The sequence below is a fragment of the Serinus canaria genome, chromosome 11, assembly GCF_022539315.1.
Source record: "Serinus canaria isolate serCan28SL12 chromosome 11, serCan2020, whole genome shotgun sequence".
Lineage (NCBI taxonomy): Eukaryota > Metazoa > Chordata > Aves > Passeriformes > Fringillidae > Serinus > Serinus canaria.
In genome coordinates this window covers 8629856-8642386 of record NC_066325.1, presented here as the reverse complement: position 1 = coordinate 8642386, position 12531 = coordinate 8629856, and positions in this window count along the sequence as shown.

The window sequence follows — 12531 nt, the reverse complement described above, 5'->3', positions numbered from 1 at the left end:
CTTGATGATGCTTTTGGGTCACTTCAAATTGAGATGGTTTATGATTCTGTGATTCCATCCTCACCTGACAGCCTGACCCATTCTGGTCAGTATCAAAAAATGTAACAGATACATCAGGGGGTTCATCAGTGTAATGACATCAGGGTCAGCACAGAGGTAAAAGACAAAATAAGCAGATGACTTGGGATTTAATCTTCAAAATAAGAGAAATACAAGCTTACAAGACAAAGATTTTAAAGTAACATGAACTGTAAGTCAGATACTGTTTTTTACCCATCTCTTTAAACAAAAAACATTGTCTCACCCAATAAGATGAAAGGCATTATACCTAAATCTTCCAACGGCCATATTACTTCCAGGCATTTTTTCCATAATAATGAATTGATCAGTACTTGCCTCTGAAACTTGGAACCAAAGACAGTAACATCATTTCATAGAACTAAATGACATTATTTTCAGTACCACTGTAGCAACCACACATTAGGATTCCAAATATCAAGGAGCTTTAATTTTTTGTACCTTTTTGTAACTGTACCCAAAACCTTACACCCTTACATTCTTAAAACAACCCCTGCAACCATGCCCAACATTGCTCAAGGTTGGTTCGTCTGGAAGCAGATAATCCACTAGCACAAAGCACAGTACAAGTTAATCCTGAAAATATTTATTGAAAACCTCAGCAAGTATTACCTCTTCCCTTAAGTTCTGTGAGGGAATTAGTGTCCCAGGACAGTCAATTTGGACATACCCACAATACACTAAATTCCCTGCATATAAATGATTATAAAAATAAATGACAGCTCTATAACACTGCCTCATGCCTAATAATACTTTTATCATTATTACAAAAGAGCTTTTATCAGAATCTTAAAGATTTGAATGAAGAAAAATTTTAGAAGTTTACAGGGCATAAATATCTCCTAATCAAAGGCAGCTTGAAAGAAATCAAAGATTACATGAGATTTACAGATTTACTTAATGTCTTTTTTTAATGAAAACTTGGTTGATGAAGGTGGAAGGCACAAACATAAAGCACTTGAATTGCTTTAAGATTTTTGATGAATAATTGTTCTTAACTCCAATTAATAATGGAACTAAATAGGCAAACAATTAAAAACTGAGTCATTATTGAGATGAATCTGTGGTCAGTGGTTTTTCATGTTTTCAGAACTAACAAAAAAATGCATAAATACTGATAAAGTTTGCAGGTAGCAATACATGGAGAACTGAATCATAACAAGAACCAGTCATTTATACTAAAAGAACAGATATAAAGAAAGCCAGATCACAGATCTTGAGCACCTCCTTTTTGAGAGGATTAAATACTATCTGGTGTCACACTTGTCTCTCTTCCTCCAGAGGATATCTGAGTGTCCTTCTTTTGAAGCAAGAAAATGGAAACTCAACAGAAAAGAAAAACATTTCACAAAAGAGAAATACATGTGTTTACACTCCCAAAAGGATTGTGGAATTCTGTCTTTTTGACAGTTTGTTAAAAAGAGAGAAACAAACATGCTTCTACAAGTAAAATTACTAAAGTAGAATGTGGGATATGCTTTCCTTAAATAACAGCAAAACAATTGAACCAACTTGTTTTTCACGTCTTCAGTGCAGAACAAAGTGTGACAGTATCCTATCAGGTGTTCTGTGACCTCCACCAAACTGTTGGGCAGAGTGATTCCTACTATATACAGATCTAGAGGGCTCCCTGTTGTCAGGCAGATTGCTGTTGAGAATTTTAGGATGCTTAGAGTAGTTAATTAAAGAGAAGCACTGGGAGCATTGCGAGGCCATAAATTCCTCCCTCATAGCTGATGGGGCTCAGTGCTGGAACTTTCCATCTGGCTGTTTTTAACTGGCATAAACTTGTTTTGACCTTAACCAGCATTTTAGACTAACACTACACAGGGCAAAGAGAAAAAAGGTGTGGAGATTAGCCAAAGAGGCTTGCAATATACTCAATAAGATATACACATATAATGGGAAAATCAGCACTCCTGATTTATCCACTGGTATGCTAAAAAATTCAAAGCAAAGACCATTTGGCAGTTTATAATATAACTGTTCTACAAGCACATAAATTAACACACATTTTGCAATCAAACCAGCAAGCACTTGAAGAACAGGTTTGTTGTATCTGTAGGTATCAAATATCATAAAACATAAATTAACGAGTCTGTAGATTATTAAATGACAGTTGAGATGCCAGCTTTCCTTTTTTTATCATGGAAGATATTCCCAGGATCTGTGACATCTGTGGTGGCTAATCCCCCATAGAGAAACTGACATTAAAAGGAATTCACACTGTGGTAAAGCCATACACCATTACAATGTTAGCTATGGGTTTCCAAAGCTCTCCTGGATTCTACACTGCAGAGTAGAACTGGAGTGAAAACTGACAAGGTTGGTTTCTACATTTGCATTGCAAACAATAGCTTTATAAACTGGGACTTTGAACTCCCCCACTGTGGGGAAGATTTCCAACATCTTTCACAGGAAAAAAGAAAGATTGCTACACACCATTGTTCTCATCTGGTGTCCTGAATGTCTTTCAAGAAATATTTCTTTTCAATTGCTACCTTTTTCATTTTCAGCATTAAATGTGATTTTTTAAAAGTTTGATAAAAATGGGAAGATATCACTATGAAATATCACTGTAATCTCTCAAAACAAGCTGTGTAATTGACAACAGCTTCTCAGACAAAAAAAAAAAAAAAATCACTAAGAACAAGGAATGATCAAGAACAGTCAACTTCCTGTACCCCTTCATCTCAGGTAGTTAAGCTTGGTCTTGCTTCCAGTCCAAAGTCATGCCTCACTGGTCTTCTATTCCTAACAAGCCTGTTCTTGCTTTCTCTCATAAAACCCTTCAACTGAACTACTTCTTTTATTTCATTTCTGATAATGACAGTGTCATTATCTTTTGTTTTCTATCTTGTGCTTTTGGATTGCAAAGCTTTTATCTTGGCATCACCTCATTCTGACTTCATCAGAACCCTGCTGCACTAAAAGCCTTCCAGTAGAAACTAGCTCAAAGTGTGACCCTTCCTTTTGAATGGAGGTTCATTTTCAATGATTCCATCATTCTTCCCAAAGGGAAGAAATCCAGAAACCACCAGATCACTTCATAAACCACCACTGTTTAAACTGAAACTATTTGTTATTTCTCCACATCAGCTGTACACAGCCACCTGCTTGTAAGAAGCTGGGGCAGCAGTTGTAAACTAGCAACTAAACAGGGCAGGCATCAGGAAGAAAACAGGCAAGTGCCCCAGAGCAAACTGTGTCAGTAAAAACAGAACAGCCACGGAACCCAGCCTCATCTGCAACCAGCATTTGCCTCTGTTATAAAGATTTTAAATGGGAAGCTATTTCTGCTCCATTACTTTTAGAAATAAAACTTCTAAAAGGGACATGACCTTTAAGGATTTTATACAAGGAGCTGTAGAGCTCAAGCTCATTTACAACCTAGGACTAAGTCTTTATACTGGCATGGCAGTAACTCCACACATAAAAACATCAAAATACTTCATTTCTACAGCATTAATCATACTTTCTGCTAGCCTTGAAACACAGCATTCTTTCATCCAAAACAGCATCCCCCAAGTAATACTTCATATTTTAACTTTGCTGCTATGATGAGAATAGCAATTACTGACTGTGCACATACTTCCCACTTATTTAGTAAAAATTACCCACTCTTTTTAAAGCTAGTATTTTTTGCTGGCTTATATGACAGCAGATATACAAAAAAGATCACATTCACTTCTCATGTAGGTGAAATCACCCACCATGTTTATCTGAATTGCAACACTCTCCCTTCATTAAATATTCATATCTCACTAGACCTTCATTCTTTTCTTCACTACATGAAATAATTTTTCAATGACTGCTTCACAGTGCAGTGTATTATATCAAGATAAAAGCATCAATAATTAGGAGAGAGAAAAAAATCTCAACAAAAAGTCTGACGTAATTAAATAGTTAAAATAAATGCTCAAATTACCTCAGCAGAATCACATCCAAAGAAAGGCTGGCATATGATATTCTAAAAGAATATAAACAGTGTAAATAAAATACTGACATGATTTTGTTCTCCTAGAAACATCTAAGAAAGGAGACCCTTAGTCATTGCTGGTAAACACTCTAACACCACCAGCTCAGTCCTAGTCTGGCTCAACAATGTTCTGCCTCATCACCCCGAACTCCTTAATCTTTATAAGCACAAAATAAACACATCAATTGTTCCTCAGAAAGACTGGATCTGTTGGGCACAGTGACAGTCTCAGGGAACTGGTGGTCCCTGAAAGCACCTGTGTCACTGCACATAAACACAACAGCAACCCATGCAGGGTTGCACTATTTACTCTGTATTTCATTTATTTTTAACCCAGGCACATAACAGATCACACAAGCACAAATCTATGGACAAACAAAGCCATCTAAATTATAAAATCTTTATATTTCTACTGGGAGCTGATATAAATCACATTTTGAATTACTGAAAATACAATTAGGTAAAGGTACCAGAAAATATTCTGAGTAATAACAACTCAAAACCTAAGTTGTAGCTCCACTCTGGTTTGCTTTAGATGGCAGGATATTTTGGATAAGGACCATCTTTCTGTGGGTAATTATAACACTTAGCACATTGAGCCCTTGACTTACATAGTAACAAAGCAGCTAGCAGAGCACACATCTGACAGACAACCTTTTAGTTGTTATATTCTAATGTTAATTGAAGCAAAACAAGAGAACTAGGGATATCAAAGGCCACAAAAAAATCTGAGTTTTCACATGAAGATGAGGTCCAACATGCTACTAATTTGGTCTGATAATGACAAAAAAGAAGGAATTGTAAATTCTAGATCATAGTGTGTGAATATTGATCCACAAAGTATATTCTCCCAACTAGTAAAAAAATGTGCATCTGACTGCGAACTACAGAAATGAAATATGAAACTTCAGTTTCATTAAAGCAGTCATTGCTATATTATCAAATTTGAAATAATGTCTGATATCCTTGTAAATCTCAGCAGTTCTGGAGGACCAATGCTGACCTAAATGCTGAAGATGAATCTCAAACAAAATTAATAAAAAAAGGGATAGCACATCCCTGTAATCCTGACATTCCCTATACACAAAAGCCTCCCAGTCATCTTCCCAAGGTCCGTAGGTGTATGAGCAGGCATTTGAGCTCTTCAATGGCCTCATGGATAAACTCTTATCATACTGAAGATCAGGCAGCTCTCTAGGAGGAGGAATTGACCTAGTGGTGGTCTTCTAAACTGTCTGCAGGCTGGCAGGTATCAGAGATACCTGACATTATGAGAGCAGCTCAATAGCCTTTTTTTATGGTAACAGCCAAGAAAGGCAGACACCATTCCCAACTAGCCCTAAAGTTCTAGGAGTTGGGCCAGGTGGACTGAAGTTTCCCTTCACGTTTCAATGCTAAAATCAGCCTGAAGATTTTTGGCAGTCACATCCAACTATATAAAGGCAACTTGAAGCAGCCAGAGGCAAAAAAATACTAGGCGGCTGGAAAGTCAAGGGCACAGGAAGAAAGGCATGGTAATACATCCTGCAAGAAAGTGTGAGAGCAAGTGCACTCCCTGAAACAAAGGGCTAGGAACTACAAGCCAAGAAATTATTTGCTGTAGTTTGATCCCAGCCATGTTTAGATAAGCAGTACTACAGATATTTTCTGTGAATAAGGAACAGCTTTTTTATGTGTCTTACCTTATGAAAATTTCTTCTCTTAGCAGAAACGGTCTGTAAAACTCTGAACAAGTAATAAAGCCCTTTGGCTATTAATAGTCTACATTTATGAAGTACCAGTTGTCATCAAGAATACTCAGTGTGCCAGTCACTCCCAGAGTCACAGACCCATCGTTAAATGTCCAGCAAGTGGTTTTGTGAATAGTAAAAGACAGTGAAACATAAACATTTGGCTAAAAGTAAATAGGGAAGAAGGAATATGACCAAAATTGTCACGGACACCCAAAATTTCTACATTTCTATTTTAGAATATGCTCTTCCTAAGTACTTGTGTAAACTGCCAACAACATCTATGTGTTCTAATGAATTTAGATAATTTATTTTATTTTAAAAGAGTAATGTGATTAGCCATACCACCTGTAGTAGATGTAACACAAAACTCACACTGAGAGATCACGTTAACCTTTTCCTTCAGGAAAACTCTTTTATCCAAAAGATATAAATCACTTGTTCTAATAAGTAAGATATTTTAGGCACTACATACTAACAGTGGAATTTACCAGAATTTCCCTTTCCTGCAAACACTTCCCAGTCTTCCCTCCTGTGCCTTCACATTACACTGAGCTCTAAAGCAAAGGCATCATGACAAAAACCCTTGTTTGGTGGACATCCTCACAGCCTCTGCATCATGAAAGCACCTGGAGCTGTTTGGAGCACCTGGAACTGTTCTTCTAAACTGCAATGTTATCTGGCATTTAGATAAATTGTGTCAGTCTTTTGTATTCTTAGGGGACCACATTCCCCTGGTCAAACAAGCAATATCCATCACTTCCAGTTACATTGACCAGGAGAGTTCTACATAACCAGTGCTCACTAATAAATATCCTTCCACTCAAAAGGATAATCAGTTAGCAGGACAAACCTGAGAAGGAAATCTTATGTTATTCTAAAGTATTAACTAGAATCTGTGCTAAAATGAAAAGGAACACAGCAACCCAGAAGTCCAATACAGTTGCCAATATTTTTCTCTTTTTTGTGTCCTCAAGAGAATGACCCATAACTGAACCAGGAAACCAACATAATAGCATGAACTGAGGTTTCTTTCATCTAAAATGACCCAAAAAGCCCTCCTGGAAAAAAAGAAAAAGGTTGGGGGAGGAACTTGTCTTCCCACACTACTGCTAAATCTCTGGGTTAAAAATCCATGCAAATCTAATGCAATGAAGAAATGTGATGAAAATGAAATTAATGTACTTTTGTACATTTGAGGATTTGGAAGAATCCCCCTTTCTTTTGAACATATAAAATGAAAAGATCCACAACACCCAGAAGGCTGTGAATAATTATTTTTACTAACAGGACTGCCAGAAATTTTTAAACACTTACTAAGCACAAGATTTCAAGATTAAAAAAAAATTAACTTTAAAGTTTTTTCCCCAGATTCCTTTCCTCAACAGATTTCACATAAAGAACTTATTTCAATTTTCCCCTCTATTAAAAATAGATGACATTAATAAAGCCAAAGAGGAGGCATTTCTGTTCATCTAAATTCTGCAAGGAAGCATATTTACGCAGAAGGATTTGGATGTGAGCAGTACAAATCATTCAGAAGTGTGGATGCTGTGCTTCAGGTTTGGCCTTCCCTGGGACCTAAACAAACTCGATTCTGCTGTTAACTTACTGATTGCACAGGTGCCACTCTAACAGCATATTCTCACAGCTGATACAAAACAGATCTCCTTATTTCTTGTGAACTTTCAGTAGCTGAAGGTCTGTATCACTCATTGGCAAATGAAGGTTACAGCACAGAACTCAGAATTATTTATAATGAAAGCCAACAGAGAGCTCAAATTCTTCTGTTGTTTTCACTGAAGTAATCCGAAAGTAACTTGATTTCTAAAACAAAATTCAGTTTTGATTGAATTTTGTCTAAAATACTCCAGGAGTTGTGTTAACAACTGTAAAAGAGTGAAATAGTCTTTTTTCCCCTTGTAGGCCAAGCTATACTCTTCCAATGAGGAAGCACTTAACCATTTATAAACTATAGCATTCCTGAGGAGAAACAATCTAGCTTGTTTTGCTCTTCGCACTTGCTGATCAGTAAGTACTTCTAACTACTTGTGATCTCTAGAACACGTTGGTGTGAGCTAGGAAATCCCAACCACCAAGACTGACAAAGATTCAAGTATTTTTACCCTTTGTAAAACATGATCTCAGTTCTCTTATGTGGTAGCCAAGATAGCGGCATAACAAAAACAGAAGATCATCCTGACTGCAAAGTGCCTGGCATCTCATATTCACAGAATAAACTTTCTTGGTGTAAGGAAAAGAACAGAAAGCCTATGGTCAATGCTCTTTCTAAAACAAAGGGGTTTATAATCTATTAGCAGAGTATTTCTGACTCTAACTAAAGAGGTTTAATCAGCAGTCTGTTGGTTAAAAGAAGTCATCACATTCACACAGTTGCTCCCTAATTTAGCCAAATCAAGCCAGGTGCTTTTTTTCTTTGGTTATAATTGTAAAAACAGGGGGTATCTGTCACAGCACAGGTCACAGTTGAGAGGGCCACAATACACAGAGTATCACCATACAATTCTAGAAGGCTTTAAGCACTCCCCCAAACACAGTAACACCTTACCACATCAGAAGGCTTCCAATGCCTGCTCATACAGAGTAACACCAGATCACTTCAGAGGGCTGCAAGCATCTGCCCTTCTTGTTCTTTAGCCCAACCTTTTATCCCCTCATGTTGATGCACTGCACCTGTGTGCCTCTGATTGCTGATGCACTGCACCTGTGTGCCCCTCATTGCTAATGCCCTGCACCTGTGTGCCCCTCATTGCTAATGCACTGCACCTGTGTGCCCCTCATTGCTAATGCCCTTCACCTGTGTGCCCTCTGTTCCCTTTGGTGGTTGGTCAGTGCCCCTGGGCACTCCATGGCTCAGTGCTGTCAATGCTGCTCACCTGCTCCTCACAGCTGGAGCTCATGAGGTTTGAGGCTGGGCCCAGCCCCATTTCAGTTACCACAAACTGGGTACCTGCAGGTATCTAGTGGCCTACACAGCAAGAGAGGCAGAACTCTATCAGTGAATAGCTGCCAAAGAACTTAAGAAAAAAATGTCAATATTTAAGAACAGCCCAGCAACTTTTTTACTAAAAAATGAAATGTAATTGAAGCATATTCAAGGCAATTATTCACCTCTGTAAACCAGGTGAAAATAGTGGGACTGTCATCTGGACTTCAATTCCAAATTTACTCTACAAAAACAACTACTCTAGTTTATTAAATCAGTTTGTGAATTGTATAAATAAGCATCCTTGATAGACTGATAAAGTTCTGACAGTCTGCAATATCCTGGGGAGACTATTTGATACATCCTTATGCTAAGGAAGTGCTGTACTTTTGTGAAGTGCTTTAATACAGTGATATTGACAGGACCAAGAGAGCCTAAGGTAAATAAATGTTGTCTCCCTTTTGAGAAAGCTGTTTACTTCATGGTATCTTCATCCTTAATAAATGCTCAGATTCACTTTATGAGTTACAGTTTTTTTCACAAAATAAGGATTATTTTAATCACTTCAGTTAAATACACCATGACACCTTCAGGCGGGTAAAAAGGTGTTCAGGCTTTGTTGAGTCAGGCATCAACAAGCAGCTGTAGAACATCTGCATGTTAGTTTTGAAGACCAGAGCCTTTCATAATCTTTATATATCCAAAGCACAGGATAAACCAAGAAATGGTGATTTATCTACCCAGCAGTTTTTTCTGTATTATTTCTGTATTTGCCTACATAGGAAACTGTAGTAAAAGCAGAAAATCATTTCAAATCAAGTAGAATAAAGGTGTTCTACTTCACATCCTTCAGTTTTTAGCAGATATTATCATTTCACAGAACAGGCTGTTACTTTTTGTTTATATTTAGTGTTGTACGTCTTTCAAGATCATGTACTGTGCAACAATCTAAAATAAATTAATACACTCAGCAAGAGATGAAAGAAAACAAAAATAATGAAGAGGCAACATGGTGTAATACCTGTTATAAAATAAAGAGTTTGTGAGATCAGAGGGAGGAAAAAAATCAGTGTAACTAAAGGTTTAGGTGAGATCTGAGGTCAGTTTCTACCTCTCCTTTGATTGTTTTTTCTCAAGAGACCTGCAGCCCCAACATAGAATGTGTGCATAAGAATGTGTGCACCTGTATAATTGGAGATGTTCTACCCTACCCTGGCTCCCTTTCCATCATGGGCCTGTCTGCCTTAGCTCTGACATTAACTCCTCATTCCACCAATCCTTGGCAAAGCTGATTAAATATAGAGCATCTTAATGGACTTAATGGACTACTGCATCTACTAACTTCATCTTTATTGTACAGTATAGCAAAATACAAATTAAAATAGCTAAGCCATATGTAGGAAATACCATTAAATATTCTAGTATATTAAAACTATTAAGAATTTCATGCAAGAAATTTCAAAAATTTCACAACAAAATTGCACATACTTCTTTCTCCTCCTACACCAGCAAGGTAAAAGCAAATATCACAGCCAGCATTGCATATACAATTCTGCATTTGAATTCTGAACCCTGACTCCTAAAGGGCTGGGATTAGAGTTTCTAAATTAACTATTACTATTTTTGTCTGTACTCTTTCACCGTTTATTCCCAAGGCACCATGGCAGCTTGTAGTTTACCACTAGGGGATTGGTAGAAAGCCGTTGAAACAGAAGCTTTTGCAAATCTTAGGTAGAGTGGCTCCTACTGCTGCTGTGGTAATAGAGCAAACCAAATATGTGACTGCAACACAGACCAAGAAAAAGTTCTACAGAGACTGTGAGTTAATAGTGTCCACATCATTTCTGTCTCCACTGCTACTCTCTTAGGTGCACCAATACAGGACCAAAACACCACTTTGGTACAGATCACTATAGATATTTAATATCCCTTCACCCTCTCTCATCTATGTGTACTCACATCAAGCACAAACCTCCTAATTTTTGTTCCTTCCTGGCCATGAGGTTGGCTTAGCAATAGACCTCAGGAAAATGTTCTAGTTTTCACCATATTATGTTCTGCTGTACCAGAATTATTCCCTTCCCATGTTTTACATCACAAATTATGTCAGAATAATAATGAATCAAATCAAAACACAGAATGACAGTGTTTACTTGATGTGAACATGCTCTGAGAGTGAAATTAGACTTGCTAAAATGCACATGCATAAAACTCTCATCTTTTATATACATCATCCAGTGTTCTTAAAAATATGTAAGTACATATTATGAACAAAGTGTAGTTCAGCACAAAATGAAACCATGCTGGACCTGCTACAAGTTCAGTGTCCAACAAAAATTAGCTTTTACATGTTTTGGGAACCCCTTGCATCATAGTTGAAGCCTTATGGATTTTTTTTTCTATTTTGTCATAGCCTTCCTCATCAAGATTTTTTTAATGGTTTTCTCACAACTGTTAACAGAACTCCACATTTTCCAACTATCTGTGAGTTTTGTCCCTGTTTGCTCCATGTACCAGGACGTGATCCGCTATGGCCTTCTTCCTAAGCAATGTTTTCTTAAAACCTTGTTATTTTCATCCATTTCTTCCTCGAATAAAGTCTGTGAAACAAGGCCATTTAAAGCATATAACCTGTCAAGTTTCAGTCATTGCTACGTAAACATGTGTTTGTCTTCTCATGGTTGCTGAAATGAGTGGTAAATTGAGACAGGTAGAAATGAGATCCTTGCACTTTCTAAAAACTGCAATTAGACTGATAAGAATTTAATGATCTAGCAACCTACTGGTGAAAACTTTCATATAAATTACAGCCTTGTTAACTTTTCTTCCCTTCACTCTAGTGGAAGTCAAACATATAAACGGGGGGAAGGAAATGAAGTAATCATAATTATACAGAGATATGTTTAATGGTATTCATCAGTACTTCAGTGAAACATCCCCAAACAATCATTCAGAGTTTTTTTCATATTAACATCTTTAATCATTTTGCATATCCAGAATAGATTCTATGACATTTTGACTTCAGTATTTTGTTAAAAACAACAACAAGCAAAAAAAAAAGTGTTTCAGTAAATATGACAATAGAATGTTGATTTGAATTTAAAAAAAAAAGAAAAGAAACCTGACTGGCAATCAAAACATTAAGATTAAGAAAAACACTGTAAACTTTATCTTATTTCATCCTGCAATTCTTCTCAATAATGTTAGTTTATAGCTATAAAAATAACTATTACAATGTGCTAGATAAGAACATTTTAAGATGATTAAATAAACCTAGTGCTATTTTATCTTTAAAAATAGATCAGATTTGCAAAGAAATACTCATTATTAATTTGAAAACCATGCTATGCTACACTTGCATTTAATAAGGTAATGATTTACATTTATGCAGCACCTTTTATCCCAAAGCAATTTACAATTTACAGCCAGAAATTATCACTTCATCTCCAGTGGAACTCAGCGTATGCAAAGTGTAAAAATTCTGGTAGGTAACAAGAAATATAAGGTTTCAAGAACCAGTTGAATAAATGATTCTCAGTTGAATAACTGATTCTTATATTTATGCCTCCAATTAAATCAAACATAAAATATTAAATTATGTTTCTGAAGTTGTATTGCCCTTTTTACCTACCATCCACTTGCAACATGAGAAACAGTTTCTACAAGAAGCAGAAAAACATTTTCCCATTACAGATTACCTAAAATACAGCAATATTGGTGGCCCAGCAAGGATTCTGAAAATGCCATCTAAGATATGAGCAGCACTTCTTCCTGAACTGCTTCCTATGAACAAGAGT